Consider the following 24,646-nt stretch of genomic DNA (forward strand, 5'->3'; position numbering starts at 1 on the left):
CTGTTCGAGCAGATGTGTGCGAAGACAGTGAATATGAATGCGTCGCAGGTTTTTATTAGGAGGAATTGTGGTCAGAGAACTTCAATACATGGTTGATGCATAGGTGCAAGCTCACAGATCATGGATTGGTGCAATAAAGGGAGAGAGAGTAGATACTCCATCTGAATTGGTGAATCTCTGTCAAGGCTATCGAAGAAGAAGCTTAGGTACTTTGGAACAATGTAGCCGATATTTGGGGACATTAGTAGTGCATCTATAGTTTGTTTGATGTTTGGACTTTTTTAGGTTCAGGAATTTCAGTTTTCAGAGTCGAATGCTAGATTTAGATGTCATCCAATGAGGTGATACCTAGTTACTCGAATTCTAATTAAATGCTTATGTCACAGACCGTGATTCTGCACGCCCATGACACTTACACAAAGCATAACGGAGTCGAGCCTTAGCGGATTTTCACTCCATCAAACACTGTCTAGCTAGTATCTCGACTTGGGACCTCGAGCTGAAAGAAATCACTCTATGATGCCATTTGTCCATCTTCGTAAATCTAGTCTTCAAGTCCTAACAAGGAGAAAAATACCGATTAAGAAAAAGTGCCTAAGTTCTCGAAGTAACAAGGTACTGCCGTCAACTGTAAAAGATCATTCACAAAATTCCATCTACTTTAAGACAAATCCAGATCCCAGTTCAGGTGAAAGTAGCAATGACGAATCATTCAATGCTAGTCCCTTGTCCCCTCTCTCCTGCAGACCAAGTAAAAACCAGTAAAAACAAGTTGAAAACTCACCAACAATGAATTTACTTTCATTAGCCTTTTGCCAGTTCAGCCTTGTGTAAATAGATATTACTAAATTTCTAGTTCTACTTATGTGCTAGCTTAGATTGTCTAATTCAAGGCAATATATGTAGGTATTGAAAGTTACAATATGGACATGCACTGCACGGAATCTTTAGTACGGCCAACATTATTTATTGTGGCAAGGCAAGCCTTTTTTGAGCAGTTCATAGCTATACGAGCTAAAATCCAAGTTCGTTTTTTTTTTTTGACAGTGTATAGGTTCATGATCAGTCCTGAAAAGGAAGAGTCCTTCAGTAAAAATTAAACTTTGTAGGTTTGCAGGATTAGGATGGAGAGAGAATGTTCCTTGCGTAGTCACACTGAAAGAAAACCTCGTACCCTTATGCTCATGATTTGCAAAAAATTAAGAAAAACTTTCCGGTCATTGGCCTATCGACATTGACATCCTCGGAATAGCCAGGATCAAGGACTTGGCCTAGTGGCGGTACATTCTCAATGACCCGGACCCGGACCTATCAAAGAAAAATATCACGAGAGGAAGCAAAAAGAAACCTTTGTTATTGTAGTCATATATGGTTTTAGGCGATGAGTTATTTGTTTCTAGTATCCTCAAGTGCATGAAAAGGTTAGAATATGTTGAAAGATCTAGATTCTGTAAATTTTAGCAATGTCTAGGGAACAATGTGATCCATGGTGTTCTCTAATAACAACTTAAACTTTTAAAGAAGACGATAATGGAAAGCTCAATTTTAGCAGTGCGTTCGTACAAGAGACGTGATGCATTTGATCCATGTGTAATGTGAATAAGTACTCAACCATGATTTAACTAATCACTAGTCGAGGGTGATTAGATATGTATCATAGGGTGGTATTCGTCGGATGAATATAGTTGCTAACTTAATGCTGGTAATGTTCTCTAAGGGATATGCCAAGACCAAGCAACATTGAAGTCAAAGGGATAGAGAAAGGAATTTGTGAACTATGTAGCAATCCCTTTAACATAATACGATGGCGAAAAACCCAAAAAAAAAGTATTATAATTATAATAACATGCGAAAAAGATCAAAGTCATACATAGATGTCCAAATGAACGAAAATGTTAAAGTCGAAGTCATCACAAATTCATAGTTTGACCAATCTTAATAATGACGATAGAAACTCTAACTTAAGTCCTCGAAATATCCGAAGCATTACAAAGAACGCGAAGGCACGAATATAAGGTGAAACAAAGGGAAGGAAAAGGACAAGGGCCTAACTTCTCGTCTAGAAGACAATAGCATTGAGAACCAAAAAGAGAATGTAAGGTCGTAGTTGGTCTCAAATTCTGTTTGCATTCATTTCACAGAGTTATATAACAATGGAAAAAGTTTCCTATTCCCATTTTTCTCTCTTTTCTTTTTTGCAATGATATTTTATGAAAGACAAGGAAAATTGGGAAAGATAGTGAGAGAGCGTAGTTTGTATTGCCTACTGCTTGGTATAAACATTGCCTTTTGATATTGTTAGGTGGGTGCATGCTGAGTGTGAGTGACCTTTGCCCTAGTTTATCATCTTTAAGAGAGAAACAGGTTGGGTTTTCTCCACTTATTGGAAGATATTATGAAGGAAAATGTTGAATGCATACCGGATGTAGCCGTCCTCCAATCATTTCTTTCCCCAAATTTTACCCTTCCTAATCTAGGGTCGTTGGGTTTTATTGGTTTTCCAGGAAAATCAACAGAGTCTCTAATCTAGAGCCATTGAAAAGGTTAAAATGAAAAATACGAGCATAAGCTTGGTCGATAGCTCCATCCACTCATTCGAAAGTTATTGTATGATCGATCATGAAGATAGTGACCTCTATTTTTTATGTCATCGCGTCTGTGTGCTCATGAGTTCCTTCGTTATCATCGAAATCAATTTCATTAAATTCAAGCCACAACACATCACTGATTTTTGCTCTTGAATAGCTAGACATGTTGGCATGAGTTAGAGATGCTAGACTCGGTCTCTCCGTAATCTCGATATTACATGGAACAACAGTCATTTAGAAAGATGCAGTGTGATTGGAGATGTATAGATTTAATTTCACAAATTGTGAGTATAGTTTTTTTTAAAGTAAGTTTTGATAGGACAGTAGCTAAAGAGGATACTTAGTTCTTGGTTAGTCTTATCACTTCTTAGACAAAGGATTAAAGGTTTTCAACACCCTAGACAGTGGTTTTTTCTGGCTTACTCAAATTCCTAAGACCTCAAACTCCTCAACCTAATTGTGTAGGTCCTAGAATCGATGTGTCAAGGAGGCCATGTTGATGAATATCATTTGTTTATAATGATCTTCATAACTTACACCATGAATGGGTTTACTCCAAGGTTGGTGTCAGCCGACCAATTACCTTAAATAATGTTTAAGAAGTGTAAAATATCTGTAATACGACTGAGAGGACCACTGGCGTGTGATTGGAGGGCATGGGTTGGGAGTACGTAAAGATCACTTAGTGTTCATAGCTTTCAGCAATTACTATACATGGAAAGATTCCTTCGACAATCTGTCCTCATCCCATCCTAGGTTTCTTTTTGAGACACCTTACGAGGACTTAAATGCTGTATTTCATGATTTTCTTTTCTTGAGTATCTAATCATACGTTTGTGTTCTGTGAATTAGTTATATGGACTTTGTAAATCATACGTATGTGTTCCATCAGTTATATACTCAATACTTAAAAGGGTACCCGTTAAAAAATCAATTGGAAAGATTTTACAGTTTTGAATGCACTGATTGTCCTCATGTTATTCATAACTATTCTCTTGAAAATTGCAATATTTTGATAAAGTATGCTTAATAAATATCATAGGGCAATCTTCAACAAAACCCCAATTATATTAATAGGTTTTAATGTTGCGAGTTGGCACTTTTAGCATGGACTATGTGTCATGTGCCGACACTTGAGATCGCAACTGTACGCCAGTGAGGCTTCCTTTGACTTGGTCATACATTACTAGAGCCACCTAACCTTAATCTTCCCCTTGATTGATCCTTCACTTGCTCATTTCGCCTACCCTGGATCCATGATAGTAATTTCAAAGAGAGAAGTGTTTTGAAAGAGAATGCTCTATTGATTCTTATTGTGTTAGATGTGGGATGATGCAAATAATAAACCCCTATAATTGCAAACGTTGATCTCCCATTGATCTATTCGTAGAAATCCAATATTCCAATCTCCCATCTATCCTCATTAATTATAAGAAATCTCTAGAATACAACTGTACATTACCGATATTCTCTCGAGAACATTTTTAAAATACACATGAAACCTTAGATGCCTAGACGTTTTAAGGTTTGCTCAGTCATTTCGGCCATTTCATCAGCCTATTTTGCCTTGAAAACATCCGGTCCATGACATTCTCTCCTACCCAATTGATTGACAGCCTCGATGCTCTCGATTCACAGTCCTTTTGCTTTCCTGATCAAATCATTCCTTGGATTATTTGCTTCATCGTAGGTTAGTGATTCTTCTGTGTCCCACGTCGTTTAGTCTTTCTTTTGTCGAGTTCACGGTGGCATGACTCTTGAACCTTAACTTGTTCCACTAGCGATTCCTCCCTTGACTTGGCCAACTTGAAGTTGATTGTCAAGTCCCTCGCTTTAGGAAAAAGCACATTTATAGGCATCCCTTCTTGAGTTAACTTGTGTTGTGGCTAGGGATATAACTTAGAGGCAGGGTGAATAGGTTATTTAATGAAACTCGGTAACTTTTTGCGGAATAAATAGAATCAAGAACAGTTTGATAGATGAAAGAGTAAGTTGCTAATATCAAGTGTGATGCTTCTATCAAACAGTTAAATAAATAAGCGCATAGGTAGAGATTAGATGCACGCAGATCTTTATAGTGGTTTGACATAGATTAAGTCTACGTTTACTCTTCCAAACTAACAGCCATCAATAGGCTGCATTCCTCTAGTAATCCTTGAGTAAATACAAGAATAGCCTGCTTATGCTTCTACTCGAAGCTAACTCTACCTGAAGTTTGGTAGATCACACCACCAATCTTAAGCACTACTATAATACTTGTACTCTTCTCAAAAGAGATTACAATCAGTGTGAGCATCTTGTAACTCGCTCACAATATGCATCAAAATATAAAGCTTTCTCTATTTCGTAGCTCTTGTGTATCTACTTCGGCTTGTATCGATCTTCTTATAGTTGTCAATCTTCAAACTAGCCATTGGAGATAAGCTATCAAATCACCAGAGATCTGGTTACCCATACAATCAAATCTTCTAATAATCTTGTTACTTCCGCGAATAGAGTTGCCCTAGTAGGAAATAATCTTTATCACCAAATGATTAATAATTGATCAAATTCTTTCTTGAATAATTTTCTGGATTATCTTATGATCTGCAAATTAAGTCAAAGAAATATTTTGGTCTTTTTATCCAAATCACACATACACGATTTGAACATGTTCTTCACAATTGATAGAGGCAGTTGCTTTTATCAGCAATTCATGAGTATATCAAGCTATTTGCTTCAATTCGACTTATGAACTACTATCCATTGATCTTCTTCAATATCTCAGTGATCTAAAACTATATAAACTGTTCACCTTGTTTGGCATCTCCAAGTCTCCACAAACTTTTCATTCTTCATGACTTGTTCACCTCCATAAAGGTCCATCCAGTTATCGCTAGCCTTTCACTTCCTACTTTGGATATCTTCGTTATTTGCAAAGTATATCAACTTCACTCTTGCATCTATCTTCTGGTCTCTCCAAGCATATAAGCGATCATGGCTCTACCTCGCTATTCACCTATTCATGGTACATTCAAACTTTACCAAACTCCTCGTTCTAAGCTTATTCACATTCTACTCAGGTACCTCCAACTTGTAGACACCTTTACGCCCAATGCCTTGTTCCCCATGATTGAGAAGTCACAACCTTCAAATGTCTTGTCAGGACAACATCTACATAACGGCTTTTGCATCTTTCACCTGATTTACTCAACCAACAAACACATTAATAGTCTTTAATTATTTTGTTATCTTCAAAATATCCTAAGGGATTTTCCCAATAGCTTGGACCGCTCCAACTCCACCTTTGGACTTTTCAAAGTTTGGGGTCTTGTCCTTGACACGAGCTTTTCAACTCTCAATTTTCCCTCCACGAGTCATATCAGGGAGATAATCTTGGCTGACGTCAACCCACGAATCATCAGCATTATGGATGGCAACTCTCAATAATCGATCCTCATGTCGATTATGGCATCCACCTTGTTAAAGATTTCCACTTTGAATCATCGTTGCTCGTATCCATGTCTCAAGCAAAGCCCACGGCCGCTACATTGTATGAGTGGACTGCCTTGAAATGATTTTGGGTTGGCTCCACGAATAGCAAACTCGATCTTGAAGGCTTCTTGGGTGGTATTTGAGTCTTTAAGGAGTTGTGTAGGTTCAATGTCACAATCTGCACTTTCCGCTTCTCTTGCCTCAACTCCTCCTCCTCCATGGAGCACATTGCCGAAAGCTTATTCTTCTTCGCAATATCGAGCATGGTGAGGCCTATCGTAAAAGAGGCATTCGATCGACTTCCTCTTCCGATCCTCGAACAATTCTTCTTGTGGATTCTTCCACTAGTCACTTAAGAGGCTTTTCACATTTGTCCCTTTGGTCATGGACATCTTCATTTTCCTTTTTTTCTTTGTGGTGGTGATCCACTCCCCCAACTTTTCCCTCAGAGTTAGAAGAGTCGATCCAATGGAGATCAATGAAGGACTTGGTCGCAGCTAGAGCCCTAGACAGCTCTTGCACTCCTCAGCGTTGTAATTCCAACCTCGCTCAAAACTTGAGCGCATCCATTAATATAGAGCCTTGGATTCGGTCATGATCATAATCTCCAACAAGAGCTAGGTAAACTCTCGCACATACTCACAAATGTCGCCCTTTTAAGTGAGATGTCATAACTTACTTCATGACATCATCCTGGCAATACTTGACAAAGGCGGTCCAATACTTGATCAGCTTGGCACCCCGCCTCTGATTGTCGCACCTACATCGCCACCAAAACATAGCAATATCAGTTAAATACATTGCAACAGATCATATCTTAGTCTCCTTATCCTTGATACCCACGTTAGTGAAATATTGTTTCATCCCCCATAAGAAGTTGCCCAACTCATTGGCAAACCAATCTACCTTGAACTCCTTTGGCTTCAAAACGTCCACCTTTGGACTCGGGATAATGATGATTATCTCGCTGGCTTTAGCCGTCTCGTAAGCCTTGAGTTCCTCTTTAACTATCCTTTGCTCGCCTTGAAGGTCCTCCACCAAAAACTTGAAAATCATTCTGTTAGAGTTACCCCACATCGATTATGGAAGGGGTTGGTGGTCAATTTATAAGTGTAAGAGAAAGCCTTATCTTTTGAGCTAGTTTTTGGGATGAGAGAGGTCAAAAACTACTCAACACTAATAAAAGCTCAAGTTACCAACAAGTCTGGACCTAACAGTTACACATGAGACATGAGTTGTTGCTGCTCTAACCCATTACTCGTTGTGAGAGGGAGAGATTGTTGGGGTTATCCCACATCAGTTAGACAATGGACGGATGGTCAATTTCAAAGTATGAGGGAAAGTATGTCCAAGACCACCCGACACATTCCTCTCATGCAACGAGCCAACAAGTTGATTATAGGTGGTCGAGAACTCATCGCAAAGCATCTCCTTAACCTGCTCAATTCTCTCCATCAAGTCCCCATATACATCCTTCAATATACCCACGATCAACAACACCTCGACAAGATTCTCCTCAAACGAGGACATGATATCCCTCATTCTAGTCTTGTTGGCATGAGAACCCTTCTCTTGAGCCTTGTCTCCAATAGAACCAATGGTGGTAGCATTTGATTCCAACACTCTTAATCACTTGGTATGTATTACCAACTCTCTCAAACAGTTTATCCACTACTACTAGCTCTGGTATTAGTTATCACAGGCCGATCCTTGACATCGTGACTTGTGCACTAAGTCTTCATTTAACTCGTTCACCCCTTACTATAGTCTCCTAAGCTCAGCCTTCTCTTCAATTGATCTTTCACTCACTCGCTTGGCACACAAGGACTATAGAGAGAAACTTTAGAGAGAGGAGTGTTTTGGGATAAAATGCTCTATTACTTCTTATTGTGTTGGATGTAGAATGATAAATGAGTAGGAGAAGACCCTTCTCTATACATAAGCAACTTTGCAAACGCAAATCTTCTATTGATCTAACAATAAAGATCCAACTTCTCCATCAATCATCTACCCCTATCAATTAGAAGATTTCACTAGAATACAAGTATACATTGCCCATGATATTCTTGAGAATATTTTAGAGCATTCATGGAACCCTAAACCCTAAAAGTTTCGAGGCTTGTTCAATCATCTCCTCGACTTATTGTGCCTTAACCTCCGATGCGTCACAAATGCATGTACTTATATGATGGATGGGAAAGATTTCAAATCTTAAGAAACTACATTCAACCCACCAACAAGAATCTGGGTTTCAATTATTCTCACACCGTTCATTTTTTAGATAGCTTACAACAACACATCTTGCATTCTAAAATCCATTTTGGAATATTTAATATCAAAAATTTGCATCGGAACTCAACTTATCATGATAAACTCTCGCATCATACAATTTCATTAAACTCGATTTCGAGTTTAAAATATCAAATTCTCCTACTCAGCAAACTCCTTGGAAACATCTTGAATTTTGATAACACAACTTCAAGATCACTGAAATTTTCTTTCCTGGAGTAACGATTAATTTTCACACTTGACTTCCCCAATCTATTCAGGATAATCAAACGAACCATACAACCTCTTTCTCAGCTAATAGCAAGACTTTGGAGAAATATATGACTTAGGTTTGGCAATTATGTACTCAATATTAATTATTTTCTAAATCTATATCAACTGTAAAAGATTGTTCTGAGAATGATCTCTTCCTCATCATGGAAGTTGTCTTTATTAAAAGATTCATCATTTGACTCAAAACCCTAATCTTCAATTTCCTTTTCGTTGTGGTGATTAAATTTCTTGGTGACAATGAAAACATGGTCCTAGGGTTTCATTGCCCTCAAAAGACGCTTCTTCTCACAGTTCAGACTTTTGATCCCAGAAAAATGAATGATGATCATGACCAATCCACAAAAATCTTTTGTTCAATAATTTTTCCATTAACTCCATGTAGTCTTCTCATGCGAGCTTGAAAGGATATGTCTCCCTAATATTGAAAAGTAACTAATTTTCCTTGAGGGTAATAGTAAACTTAATTTACATATGAAGTAAATTCTTCAATAATCAAATAGCCAAAACATACTGAACTGTTGTAAGAGGTCCGGCTATAAAGCTTGGCTATTGTAAAATTGACAAAACATGCTGAATTGTTGACTGCAAGCATGTTCTCTTCTCTTTGCCGAGTTTTGTTTCTATTCGACGTAGGAGTGTCGAGCCGAGTAGTCATTGCATCTAGCCTTCACACCATAGTTAGTCAAGAAGCTTGAAAATTATCGTCAAAGAGCCTACAACTTCGAATTATTATGATCGTCACCAATGCCATCTCTACTGAAAGATGTCCTAGAAGTTGAATAAATTTGTGCAAGTCAATTCACAATTGACTAAAACTAGCGTGCACACGGAAAGCACAAAACTTAGAGAGGAAGATCTTAGATTTATAATTGTAAAGTTACTTTTTAACCGGAAAATTGCGATATTAGGGTGAAAAAAGGGTTTTTGACAAAATATCCTCCACCTGATTTTCCATGGCTTTCACTATCTAATTTAGTTCAAGGAAAACTTCTTCTGAACATCGAATTCTTTTGCCAAAATTTATATTTTTAGAATTGGCTAATAACAAGATTCATATTTACAAAAGAATTGACTACATAAGCTGTGATGATAGCCCCCTCAATTGAGTTGGGGTATTCTAATGTTCGATCAATTTGAGAGGAGTCATTTCCAAATTGCATCTTCTCCATGATGAAAAGTATTTTCATTGAAATGTCTATTTTTCATTTGAAAATTTTTACCCTTTTAATTAGCTTGATGTTGCACTACTTCTCCCCCTGTTTTTTTTTTTCATAAAAATTATTCGAGAAAGATGGATAAGGCAAAACTGTCATTACTCACAAAACAACTCATGAAGATCACTGCTTCAATAGCATCCGCATAATTGACTACATAAGCTGTGATAGTAGCCCCCTCAATTGAGTTGGGGGATTCTAATGTTCGACCAATTTGAGAGGAGTCATTTCCAAATTGCATCTTCTTCATCATGAAAAGTATTTTCATTGAAATGTCTATTTTTCATTTGAAAATTTTTACCCTTTTAATGAGCTTGATGTTGCACTACTTCTTCCCCTGTTTTTTTTTTTTTCATAAAAATTATTCGAGAACGATAGATAAGGCAAAACTGTCATTACTCACAAAATAACTCGTGAAGATCACTGCTTCAATAGCATCCGCATCTTTCTATCACCTTATCTTTGGTTGGAGTCTACGGACAATTTCTCTTACCCGCTCATTTGTTTTGATATGCCTTCGAAAGCATCCACAAATCTTATAAACAATCTCATCTCAACCACGTAATTTTCTATCGATTTTATGCTTATAACTTTTCGGCATTGTTATATATATAAAGATTTTTCTTGTCATGAATGTACTTTAGACATGGTAACATTAATTGTATAAGCATATAATTTTTTCTAGAACTCATTAATATAACCATTGTTTTCTCCTTCACACCAATAGATAGGCAACCTCGACACCTTTGGCCTTTGCATATGTCATTCCTCATACGTGCAAACTATTGGCTCTCTCGAATATTGATCGAGAGGATACATCATAAACATATTTACCATCTACATATTGATCAACTTGCATGAATCCTCACTTAACGAGGAGGGAAGGAATGGATCAAAAAACGCTTATTTACGGACTTCACTGAAAATCGTAGAGTCGCTCAAATTGGTGGGACAAAGAGAAGGAAGGGATAGATCTCCAGTTATTACATGGAAAAAAATAAGTCCATAACAAATGTGGCACTATACGTATCTATTTAACTTGGCCAACTTTCTAGAGAGCACATTTACATCCAGGAAGAGAGAGAGAGAGAGGACCTACCAAACAAATCAATAGATGAATTTCAATAAAATCACTAACCCAATTTTAATTGATTTATTTTTGTTAGAGAATCATTTTAAAGACGAGAACAATGAAAAAGAACAACCCCTCAAGGTTGGCGCAATTAGTTAAGAGTGTTGGAAGATTTTTTCTTCATGAATTGGATGTCACTTGTTCAAATCCCACCAATCGTGTATAATCTGCTCTGGATAAGGTTCTCCACACCTGTGCCCTTAATTATTAGGATAAAAAAGAATAATGACAGAGACCAAAATGCAGGAGGGAAGCTCAATAAGTTCTCTCTTATATCTGCCTTTCTTTCCCATAATAACTAGCTTCCATGAATCTTTCTTATTTCTAACTTTCTTTCCCTTGATCACTAGGAAAAGGCCAATGCAAAATGGCCACTTTTTCTCTAATCAATCTTTTGATTGGTGAATTAGAAGTTATGCACATTACACACATTTTTATTTAGTTAAGTTTGTTTGTGAGTAATATCCATGATTTATAACCCACCAATCATAGGCATGTTCGAGGATAATAAATGGATTAGACAAAAACAACTAATAAGGGGTGAATTGGTTATCTAAGGAAATTCAAAAAAAAAATTCACTAAAAGTATTGGACTGTGTATAGAACATGCATTGGTGTTCCAAAAACAATCGTGTATACAGAAACAGTAATCTTCTACTCCACTCTCCCAGTTCTAACAGCAAATCAGAGGTGGAGTTCACTATTTATCCTTGAGATGCCACAACATTTGAAGATACTTCCTTCTACTTATAGATCTCCCTTTACATAACACAAGCAATCCTAACGACACCGAACACTTTCTTATCTTATTTTTGTTTCAGACAAATACAATCATATGTACACTACTTCTACACACAAGGACAACAAGAAGATGAACACTCAAGTGTATTATATCTCTTGGGTTATATTTATAGCCATGAAATCTCAAATGACCACTTGAAATTCAAATCCCATGAGTAGCCGTTAATTCTACTATCTGCAATCGCAAAATGTCACTCTACAGCTCTGAAGCGACAATTTCTCAAAATAGTCAGTTCTGCTTCGCCAGCATTCTATCATTCTAGGGTGCCTGCCCAAAAATGGTAAATTGTTCTTTTCAAGTCCACTTTTTGTGGAATCCAACAACCTACTAAAAAACATTAATTGAATTCAAATCAAATTGATAAAGAGTCTGGATCTTCCCTCCAGGATTATAGAGGCTCATAGCAGAATCACAACTCTTAGCAACAGCACCGTCTGCAGTCAAGTCCATCCAAGCTTTTATATACCCAGGCTTGTTCTCCTCCTCCATTTAAATTCATTCAAGCATATTGACGTCCTTATGTTCTATAGAATGTTCACCTTCTACTTGGTCTACCCAAACTCTTCCATGATCACATGCCCTCTAGGTTGTTAACCATTGGCAAGGTCCATCTAAGTTTATTGACATCTTCATGTCCTCTAGTTCATTCACCTTCCGATGGTCAATCCAAATCCTTTTGACAATCATACATCATCTGGTTTGTTCACAATCCCAAACATCAACATATTCCTCCAATAACTAATTCTCAATTTGCAAGGTCCATCTAGTCTTCAACATAGCTCACGTTCGATAGCTTGTTCACCTTCTCTAGAGCAAATATAGTTCTACACTCTTAAGCGTCCTATTACTAACACCATCTGCATATAAATCTGTGTAAGTAGAGGTAATATCTTCTACACACTAGCATATGCTAGTTTACTTAGAATGTTTTGTCATTCTCAAAGCACCATAGGGATTTTTCCTAATAATGAGAACTTCAGCCAACTAGTGATAGAAGAAAATATAGCCCAATAAAAAGTTTTACTTTCACATTTTCAAACTCTTATATCTTAATGATAGGGGAACTCAATTGAGAGAAGAGAATCAGAATCTCTACTTCAAGAGAAGGTACATGCATGTCATTTACATATCATACACCTGCCCTTCAAACTCGCACCAAATGTATGTTGATGACCTGTTGTTTGTTCTCATTATTTGATTACCATATATTTGTCTCCCTTTCTTGAGGTGAAGAGAATTCCAATTTTGGTCGATGTCCTGCAAATGACTCGGCAAGACATCAATCAAATTTGAGGTGCTTGAATTTTCATCACAACCTGCTCTGGTTAGATTTTTACTTAGCTTGTCAGACTCTTTAGTAGCCATTTTTAGATAACAACAACTGCTGGTGTTCATGCGTTAAGTGGTCGATGAGGACTTCTCATCAGAGTCGGTGATTTTTTTGTTTAAACTTTTTACTTCTTCTAAATCATGTTAGCAACTAGCTCCAGGGCTATTAAACCCAATCTGTTCAATTCCTACATAGAATTGACTGTTTCATGGCCAGAACTAGAACACAGCCAATCCTTAACCCTCGGTGGAACGATCAATTATTCAGATCAGTACAAAACCTTATTTAAAAGAAAAAGGAAAAATATGACGTGCCACTCAAACAAAACATGTCTTGCTCAACAAACCACTTTTCATAGATCCATATTTTTTATACAATCATAACACCTGTAAATGAATGAGTAATTCGACCTCTAAATCATACATATTGAGTTTCTGTCGCCTCAGAATCCAGCCTAATTTCATTCTCTAACTTTTCATGTTGTTTACATAGATAGCCTTCTAAAAACAGAGCATCCCTTCTCCCAGACTAGTAATTACACTAAGCAAAGAAGATGGCCTAAACGCCTCTTTCTAAGGTGTAAAGAGCTTCTACACCTTCGTTATCAAATGCTTGACACTGTATTATGTGTGATGGATACTTTTGTGCTATTGTACTGGTCTTCTTTGTGCCTCTAATTGAAGTATAGGTCCTAAATTTAATCGTCTTGGATTTTCCCCTCTATTGAGTGACATAGAATCAAATGCCTTAGTAGAATGATTGGAGAGAGCAAAATAGAACCAACCATAAGTTGATGCATCTAGATTGGATTTGGATCGATAGCTTCAATGGGATGAAATGGCCAGTTAGAAGTTCTTTTGTGTGAATCGATGGAACACCTTACTAATTCAACTTGCCTTTCAAGCAGAGGAACAGAGTGAATAGGGCCCAGGGAATTCCATCATCTAGGTTCAGTGCATAAAAACGAGCACCTAGGCTGTGAAGGGAAGTCATTGTTTTAGCTTTCTTGGTTACATATGTCATGTCGTAGTTTAGCAAAAGGGACTGAAGAGAAAGTGATTGTAGAGATTGTATGAAATGTGAGGATCCTATTTGCAATGTTTTACTAAATGCACCCTACATAAATGGAGCTTAGGTATGTCCCAACTCTCATGAGGATACTATTTGCAATGTCTTATACTTCCTTGAACCTTAAATGGTAAGTGTGACGTCCAACATCAACATGTCACTACTGGGCATTCAAAAGTCAATTTTTTTCCTTCCTGTTCCTCCCCTTCTTCCCTTCTTGTTCAACTGGCGAAGAGCCGGTGAGGCTCAAGCACAACTACAGCTAGACTGATCTTTACCAACTAAGCCTTTATCATGTCTAACATTTGACACAGTCGACAGATAGCATCACAAAAGCATTTGGATTTAGGTTCTGACGAGCTTAGGCAGAGATTGGAAAGACTTTAAATACTAGCTTTAGACTCTCAAAGCCATTTGACTAAAAGTTTGAATTTGGTAAAAGTTATTTTGACCTCTTTGAGCCCTTAGCCTATCTTTTCAAGGCCCAAAATTAAACGCAGCTACTTATCTGCTTAACTCAAAACTTCACAAATGCAAACCGCTTTGCAAAGTTTTCCCTAACTTATCACTCTCATAGTTGCTTCCCAAAATATTCAAACTTTCCCCAATTTTCAAACCCAATTTCATTTTCCACCTCCCCTCCTTTTTCCCAAACAAGCCAAAGAGCTTCTTCCAGTTCAAAGACCACTCAAATGTCATAAGCGTTAAAGTGCACAAGCCCATTTGTTTGTGCTCATTTTCCCAGACTTGTTGCTTCTTCACATTGTATACACTACATTTAGTAGCAAGATAGATGCAGTGCCATGTAATGCATTATCAACAACCAACTATCAAATTTCCATAATGATGGAAATCCTTGTGAGCATAATAACTACTAACCAACACAGTAACAATTATATACCAACACTATACCCAGTTAACTAAAACACCATAATATCTAGTAAGACTAACTCCCCCAAAATTGTAACCTACTCCATAAAATCATTAGCATCAGGACAGACCTACTCCAATGACATTAAAATCACTGGTCAACTAGAGTTGTAGAACACGTCAAGCCCGCATTGGACTTAGTAATGAGATAGAATTTGGAAAATATTACCCTGAACGTAAAGGTTTGCACCAATTACTACCACAAAAGAAGAAGTAGAAAAGAAGAGTAGATGTCAGAAATTTACTCCAACTGGAAGGTAGCCATGCCTTGACATTTCTTTTCAGTGCGTGATTTGAACTTCCCATTGCTTCTGTCAAGGTGAACTTTCAATGGGTGGAATTGTCACATCACAGGCACGAACCACTATCAAAGAGCAATCTCTTCTAAATGCAAGCAAAACACACCTCCACCCTGAGAACCTGTGTTTTCAATTTAACCAAAATGACGAAAATTGTTACCATCAGCACTGTAAAATAATTTAATGATGTGATTTTTTTTCCTGGTATAGAACTTGCAATATGCCACAATGGCACAAAACCCAAGAAAAGATGCACCTGTTGTCTCCCAATAGAAGCAGAACGTAAACCACCTACCAGAGTGTGGACATTTCAACTATCATGACCAGATGCAACACCATAATAAGTCAACACCTGCACATTGGTTGCCTTATAAAAGTAAAACAGATAACCAACCCGGGTTTGTTTTTGACCTTATTCGAAAACAAGTCGGCTGTGTTGCCCTCTGAACATAGTTTGGTACAGAATCTGCAGCTACCGTAGGAGAAGACTACAATAGCACTTGTCCCAAGCCATGACCAGACCACAATAAACTAACCGAAGTGAAAATGAACTGCCTTGATCCCCTTTTTCTTTCCATTCATTGATCTAAGCTTTAAAGTGATTTAAAGATGCATATCTTGCTCTGCATGATGGTTCTAAGTATAGAGTTCTGATTCAAGAAATTGGCAGCTGCCCACAGGCTGTGGAAAGAGGGCTTCCATCAACATGGTGTTCCACCTCCTTCCTTCTGCTCACAGGGTGTAGAATCTTAGTAAAACCGTCAAAAAGTTATCATTTCTACCTATAATCGGTCAGAATGTTAAGGCTTGGCATTGACTCTATTTTGAGTTGTTGGATTTCCACTAGAAACCTTTTGCAGACTTTGAGAAAACCTGGTGTCAAAATCCTTGGCAATTTGACTTCCCAACCCAAGATAATCGATTTCCATCAAAAGCTGAAGTGGTATCGAAGTTGATGATCTAATGGCTTGGTCTGTCATGCAGTCTATTGAAAGATATAGCACAGGAAAAACATTTAAAGGAATAATCATCAATTGCAGCTCAGATTAGGCCTCATATTTCAGTTGAGGAGAGCGTAGATGAAGGCATGCATTACAATGCAGAAAAGCATTTGAAAAAGAGATTATCGTTAATGGCACGTCAGGATAAGATGTTGGTCACATTGCAACAGTAACCTCATTCAGGTTGTTAACATTTATGTGGTTTTCTTGAAAAGTTGTTTGTTGACAAGTGAAAGTAGGCATGAACTAAACACACATGTAAGGTGAAGATTACTCAGAAACAAGGCGAGGAGAAGTAGATTTGCCAGCCATGACTCCATTGTCAGCATTAGGCAAACAAGATGTTAGGAGACTAAAGATTTGACTCCCCTCTATGGATTGCATCCCCAAAGTGATATAATGGAGCTGCTGAAAGCTTCTATACAGTCCAAAGAGGTTAATGCATCCTAGTAAAAGGTGCCCAATGCATATGTTGCCTGTTATGCATACTCTTCCTTTGTTCTTAGTTTTATCTGTGGTGACTGGTGAGTGCTGCAGTTTGCACTGGACATCGCACACCTAATTAAGTTTTTCTCTAACGCTGCACCATCAATATAAGCTCACTTTCACAGTGACTATTCCTAATAATGGCAAATTCTTTCAATAGATTAATCATTGCAGTTCTCAACTTTATGACATTCAAGTATTTACTATCTCCAAGGCACAGATGCAAAACCATCTGGAAGATAACCTCTTAACTATTTATGGAGGAAATAAAAGTATGAAAGCATCCTCTCTTAACACCTGCTGCACATATCCCCACCCTTATAATCGCACCAACCAAGATCGTATGCTAATAATACCCAAAGCCTGGTGGATCTTGTCATATGATGGGAAGTGAAGAGAAAGCTAGTCATAACTGCCTCTTATGAAGGTGCAAGAATTCAGAGATTCATTCAGCATTTGATAATTGTTACATTTGTTATATTACCACACAGATTAACTTTTTCATAATTTGGGAAGTAAAGGGGTGATTGATAGAGTGCAGAAATGCAAAAAGTACCACCAACTTAAGTCATTCCAAGGACATACACTCCACTCTGTATAGAGGTGATAACGGTGTCATGTTCTCTCTCTTGAGAGCATTTACTCTTCAAAGCACCAATACATTGCAATCCACTGATTCTGGTTTCTATAGGCAATTTGTAAACCAAATGTCTTGATATTAAGCACCAGCAGACACCGAGCATTTATGATCATCCACTCCTTTAATATCATCCATGTCCACAACAAGATCAAAATTTTTATTCCCAAAGATTCTCTATGGTTTCAATTAGCAAGTACAGCACAATTTAGGCATAGTTTCAATTAGCTATCCATTCTACAAATAGCAAATGGTTCCTGCCATCCTCACTTCAGCACAATTTTAGGCATAGTTCTCCCTATTTCAAATGACATAACTGATTTATTCCATACAGTAATCATTAACCGTCAGCCATTAGCAAATGCAAACATGCATCTAAACTCTTTCCAGCAGTGTTTCAAAACCAGGCCAGTCTGACCTGTTCAACCAGTTAGAGCAGGGAGGAACCGTTTCATTGTCTGTCATGGTTCAAGCTAGTAAAACTGCTAATGGTCCAATAGCGGACTGGACTGAACAAATGTTGACCCACTTCAATTGAACTGGGTCAGGACTGGGTCAGAACTGGTCTTTTGTTAAAAAAGCAACAAGCTGCATGCTCCAGGTTTGAAACAGTAACCTCAAGCGCATATGCTAGTCATTGCCACTGGGCCACAGATCGCTCTTACTTTTTTAATGTGAGACAAGAATACTTACTGCTTACTGACAAGCCAAAGCATAAAAAGTGATTGCAGCGTACCAAGGATCAAATCTACTAATTTGAAGTGCTTTTAACCACATAGATAAGCTTCCACATATGACGTACGTCAGCAACTCTTTTTAAAGTACAGAAAAATTAAACTAGCGGTTCCACCGGTTGAACCGACCACATGGGCAAATAGGTCCAGTTCTGAAAACACTGGTATTTAGTTCTCTTCACAACTGATTTGCAATAGTGAGAAATCGATGACACCCATAAAAGCTTTGAATGCATGTATTTTAAAAGTTCATCTCGGTATGCATGTCTTTGAATGCAGTGTCCTGAGGAATATGAGCAAAAATTCAAAGGGGATGTACTAAGATACTTTATTTTGAATTTTTTTTGTTTTATGTCAAAGTCTTCAAGGATAGGCAAGAATACAAGAGCATACGGGAAATTCACAAGACTGAATTCAGATACTATAAGTAAAGACAAAAGGATGTACTTATCTTCAACTTTTTTCTCCTCCACACATCGTTATCGAGCTATAATTGACAGACATTAATAACCTGCTGTCTCAAATTGACTCCAATGACCTGTTGGTCGGACATCCTATGAATGTACCTAAGCACAAAAAAATAATTGGAGAAGAGAACCTGTTACTGAGCAGTTAAAAGTATATTAAACCAAACTGAGCAACTGTTCCTCATTAGCACATCACATTCAGCATCTCCACTTAATTTTTGCTATGCTGTTTCTGGCAAGATTGCATTTCTGACATGATTGTATCTGCTGCTCCAGCATGAAATCAATAATTGAGAGATACAACAAATCAAAAGGGGATCACCATCAGCTGGGAAATCCAACCTCTGAAGTTAAGGTATTCTTTTACCCATTAATCGTAGTTTCAAACAATACAATACCACAGCACCACACATTCATTTCTGTAGGATGGTCGGGTATTGTGTAGCACAACTCTGCTGCATTTCAAGAGCCAGATCTTTAAATGATTAGCGACAGCTGAGATAGGAAGGGCCAACAGAGTATAAAAAAAGGAAATTGTAGTTACAACTATCAATCCCCAAATATAGTCGGATAGATGAAAAAGGACCATGAAGCTGCATGAAATCAAGTAGTAAACTCAGAGAAAAACTAAGGAAAAGAGTCAAGCATAGCAAAGAGGGGAAGGAAGAAGAACAAGAGGCGCTAAGTAGACCAAATCTGTTGACAAGCCTCACAGGGTTATGATATTGAGAGATATTAACATAGAAGTCATGCTATACAGATTATATTTCAGTTATTGATCTGCATATAGAATAATTTAACCAATAATTACCTTTATTATCTGAATTGAATTGTATACAGAAAAATGTAAATGCGTTACCTTTGTAATCTAACTATTACTTGAGAGGATCTTGTGTAGTATGATCTATCCAGAACAATTATTTCAAAGGACAACTGATCTGTAGATAAGCTTAGAATTTTCATTAACAGCAGCCTACTTAAATCTTCTTGTCTGCTTTCTAGGATCTCGCCATATCAGCCAGAAAAAGATCTTTGCCATAAATTACCAGCTGTTAGAGCCTAAAAAAGTCGGTAAACGAACTGAAACTAAACCACGCAGGCTGTTAACTTACTTGAAGGTATCCCAACGTAAGACCCCTATTATTGCCCCAACCTTTATCCAGTTTTAGGACCTGTACATGTACTAAAGATCATGCAGTTGCTTGTATGCATATGTAGAATGACCACAAGATGCACGGATGTTCCAAATATATTTTATAGGAATCTATTGCTAGAAAGTTATCTAAAACTGACAGCTAGACAGCTAGAACAAATGTATTTGCAGCATGAAATTTCGACAGTTGAAAGTGAATTATAAGATCAACTAGATTTATTGTGTATCAGTGGAACCGGTGCACATAACAGAGGTATTGTCAATTCTGAAGCAACATATCATAATTGAGCCATCATACAAATCATTTACAAGTGATTTGAGCCTAATGAAATATACTTTACAGAATGAATTCCCCAAACTATACGATAAAAAGGTCTTCAATATTACCCCTTAATTCAACCAACAAATGGACAGGGTATCATTATGGAAATCCGTTTTCTTTTGACTATCTAGTCCAATCCACTTCAAGCCCATAACTCCTCTCTAACTTGAAAAATAGAGCCCAGTACATGAATAGTGGAGCAGAGGGGATGATTACACATTGAGGATGAAAAGCCAAAGAAACTTCAATTGACAAATTTTACAATGGTCCAAGGCAACTTATAAAGGTTGATTACAATGATATTCAAAGTTATTTAATGTAACTTAAGATTGGTGTGGATGCCAATATCTATTTCAGACACGACCTGAAGTACATAAAAACTCCTGGCATTGATAGTTATTATCAAACTTTAAAAGCAATCCCTATAGAATCATCCTTATCGTGTTCCTACTCTGTATTTGTCATTTCAGAAGCAGCTAAGTGAACAAGCACAGTGACAAGGGTTTCTTGCATTTTAAGTGTCATATAGAGCTTTATGCTCATCTTTTCCTTATAGTTTGCCACAGTCAGCATAGGGGTTGATTGCTGGCAGTAACTTTGGGCAGTTGGATTAAATACTAGTAGCATCATCATCTATCAAAAACCCATGGAATTGTATGCATTTCTATACCAACTAGATCAACAAAATGCTACACAAGACAACTCATGCCATGCAGAAGTGTTGCACTATGTATATATCAGTCAGAATCAATGGCATGTGTTACTATGTTCTAAAAAATTTCAACTTCGAATTATCAAAAATCTTGCAAAAACTTAACAAACTTGACGCATCGAAGTATTCATATCCTACGTAACACATATGCTGCCACAGCGAAAGTCTTCACCAAGTATTTCCTTCATATTTGACCAGTAATTTCATAACAGTTTAAAACATCGCCATCATTATCCTGTAATACCATTGTGATTCGATGAAGCCATCATCATTTTATTTTTACAGCTATGTACACAGTAATGTGAACTACATAAGCTTAGGCATGTTTGTCACACATATTTTGCCATGTAACTAACGCGTATGATGCATCCATTCTCTAGCTTTGGCAAAGGGAAGCAGCAGCATTGAGGCAACAACTGCAAAGCTTGCAAGAAAATCATAGGTACATTTATTACCCACTAAGTTAATCTACCAAGGAAATTTTCAGTTAAGATTAGACAATTAAGGAAATAGAAATAAGATCAAAAAAACAAAAGAGCCAACAACTCATGTCTAGGCTTGCCTTCATTGTAATCTTGACGGTAACCAAAAGATAGGAACTTCATTCCTAATTGAAATAGGACATGATAGGTCAGTGACCATTGAAAAAAGGGAATTGCATCCTGTTAGAGTAGTTTTAGCCCATCAACCTAGTCAGCTAATATCCTACCATTTCTCTTGTTCAAGGCCTCTTTGTATTCTCTACATACCGATGGTTTAAACCAGACTTGTGGCCAATTCAACCAGCAAGACAGAGCACTGGTTGAATTTCTGGTTCATGCCATTATAATGTGAGAACGTAGAACTGGTAAACGGCTGGGTTTGACCAGGATCAAGAAATGTCAAACTAGTGAATCAGTTTCACTTTGAAACAGATTTGACCATGAAAAAATCTAACTGGGTTAATTGCAGGGTAGGGATTTGAATCCTTGCCCTGTTAGAGTGTCAACCACATGCTTAACCATTTGTGCTATGGCTTTTCCTGACAACATATGTGACAAACAAATTATCCAACATAACAGTTAATAAAGGAGTGTTTTTGAATGGTTCACTGCACTGTAGACAGGTAAGATTTTTCAGTAAAAAGAGAGGCATCTAGAAGAAAAATTCTCTCTCTTGCATTTGTGTTATTCTAGCAGATTTGTTGAACCTTGTATACAAATTTTAATTGTAAACAACCAACATAAAATAGGCAACTGATGGGAGAAGAGCTCTCGGGATTAACCGTCAAAGATCTACAGAATTTGGAGAACCAACTGGAAATGAGTCTTCGTGGTGTCCGAATGAAAAAGGTTTGAAGTCCTATCCCCAATTAAATGCTTGTTCTCATAGTTTCTAGTGCAAAAGATGATAAATATGAGGTCTGTGGATTGCAGGACGAAATACTAATGGATGAAATACAAGAACTCAACAGAAAGGTTTACGCTGAATCACATATATTCGTGGTCACTTCCATATTTGTTCAATTATCTAAATACCACTCTCTCTTCAGGGAAGTCTCATTCATCAGGAAAATGTGGAGTTGTATAAGAAGGTAAACCTCGTTCGTCAAGAAAACGTGGAATTGTATAAGAAGGTATTGATTTGGATAATAAGAGATGAAATATCTGCTGTCCAGTTGAGAATCTAGAACCAATCAATAGTATCATGTTGTCAGAGCCCTATATTTAGCCTTAGATAGAAAACTTTTCATTCCAGGTTTATGGAACGAGAGATGTGAATGGAACAAACAGAAATCTTCTGACAAATGGATTAGGAATCGGAGAGGACTCTCATGTACCTGTTCATCTCCAACTTAGCCAACCACAGCAACAAAACTACGAAACTACAGCACGAGCCACAAACTTGGGGTACGTAATCCTCCAAAAATGCATCAATTTCGGCAAATAAGACTTTTTATTTTGACATGTCTAACTATAAGAAAATCTCTCTTCATATATGCAGCAGACTACAGCTGCACTAGCAAGGAAGCATGGACTGCAACGGATGTCACTCAGTTATATTCAACACCAGGCCGGCTCACCAAAGTTAAGCTTCTATAACTGAGATGTGGTATATCACAAATTATCAAGCAAACAAGCTCTAGTTTGAAATTATCAATGGAATAAAGTGTAGAATTGTGGGATCATGACAAGGACTTATGTAAAGGTAAAATCAGCAGCATTAAGAAAAAAGGTGGACTTTCTCTTGTGAATTCTAGTTTTGAAGATCTCCAATTGCAATGAAATATTATGTCAATGAAAAGCTAGCATTTTGAATGTTCATATGCAAATAATATTTGGCCAAAAGATAAGCATATAGAAGCATTTCAAATAACAACTTCACGAAGACAACAATGCACGGGCTTCAATGTAAGTCAAACTTTCTTGGCATACTGAAGGGAATCAAGAAGACATGTTCCCTGCTTATTTCCTGGTTATCTAATAGAGTAAGATTATGCCTAAATTAAGTAAAAAATTGCCAGTTAGGTAGACAATAGGATAAAATACACAAATATAAATCCTCATGAGAAAGCCATTCTATCAAATGTACAGAGAGAGGAAATCATAGAAAACAGTGGCGCAAATGGGCAAAAAATGCCAAGAAGAAGACATGATGCGGAAGATCAAGGAAGCCAAATGAGATCTCCATAGGCTCAGTGATGAATGGTAATTTGAATGTTCCCACATCCCAAAGGGATTAACTCGCATGATATTTCCATATTATCATCAAACAAAAGCTTAACAACGTGGAGCTGTCAATTAGAGAGAGCAAAGTCCTTCACATCATTCAACGAAAGCTCAACAACTCAGCTGTCGATCATAGATACCTAAGCAGTACTTCAGTAAAGAGATCTTTTCGTACAATGTATCATCTCTACAAACTACAAACACAAAGCATGATGCCAGTAACAACTCCACAGACATTGAAAAACCCAGAATGAATTGATTTGCAATTACATATGCAACAATGCTTTCATTTGTATGACCACATTGGTATTATGATAATTGAATTTCGCATTATAATGTAAGAAACAAGAAATATTAGCAATTATTACTTACCAGTGCCGGAAGCCACAAGACCTCAGTTCCAACTTAATGAATTAAGCCCAGTTTTGAAAGTCAAAATGAGCAACCATGAGATGGAAGTCAAAGCTCCTGAATGAGGCAAGACCAGTTACTTCAATCAATTTCTGAGTACACTAGTTATAAAGGTATCATTATCTCAAAGCTTTCAGATCAACGATTAAGGCATCTAGAGAGAGCGGAGCCCTTCGCACCTTCAAACAAAAGCTCAACAACTTAGCTGTCCACCAAAGATACCCAAGCAGTACTCAAGCAAAGAGATCTCTCCGTACAATGTATCATCTCTGCAAACTACAAACACAAAGCGTGATGCCACTAACAACTCCACATACATGAAAAACCCAAAATGAATTGATTTGCAATTTACATATGCAACAATGCTTTCATTTGTATGACCACATTGGTATTATAATCGTTGAGTTTCGCATTATAATGTAAGAAACAGGCAATATGAGCAATCATAACTTGCCAGTGAGTTTCCGACACCGGAAGCCACAAGAGCACCGTTCCAACTTAAAGAATAAGAGCCCAGTTTTAAAAGTCAAAATGAGTAACCATGAGATGGAGTGGAAGTCAAAGCTACTGAGAGAGGCAAGACCAGTTACTGAAATCAATTTCTGAGTACACTAAT

The 24,646-nt window shown here is 37.3% G+C and overlaps 1 long non-coding RNA gene across 13 annotated transcripts in view; it reads right to left on the minus strand.

Annotated features, from left to right (window-relative positions):
• Nucleotides 1–598: 598 nt before the first annotated feature.
• Nucleotides 599–24,646, minus strand: part of LOC115675889 (uncharacterized) — a 43,543-nt gene continuing 19,495 nt past the window's right edge. For 5 of the 13 annotated variants that reach the window (XR_008817803.1, XR_008817814.1, XR_008817802.1 and 2 more), the window contains 3 exons: nt 23,992–24,087; nt 15,656–19,896; nt 10,729–15,520 (listed from right to left, as the gene is read on the minus strand). This is a non-coding gene — a long non-coding RNA (uncharacterized LOC115675889). Of the gene's footprint in view, nt 741–10,728; nt 15,521–15,655; nt 22,993–23,991; nt 24,088–24,209; nt 24,307–24,646 lie in introns of those variants that run through there. The other 8 variants (XR_008817807.1, XR_008817810.1, XR_008817809.1 and 5 more) reach the window with 6 other exon arrangements.

The sequence above is a fragment of the Syzygium oleosum genome, unplaced genomic scaffold, assembly GCF_021117445.2.
Source record: "Syzygium oleosum isolate NSW1041296 unplaced genomic scaffold, Sole_v2.1 Sole_v2.13, whole genome shotgun sequence".
NCBI classification, from domain to species: Eukaryota; Viridiplantae; Streptophyta; class Magnoliopsida; order Myrtales; family Myrtaceae; genus Syzygium; species Syzygium oleosum.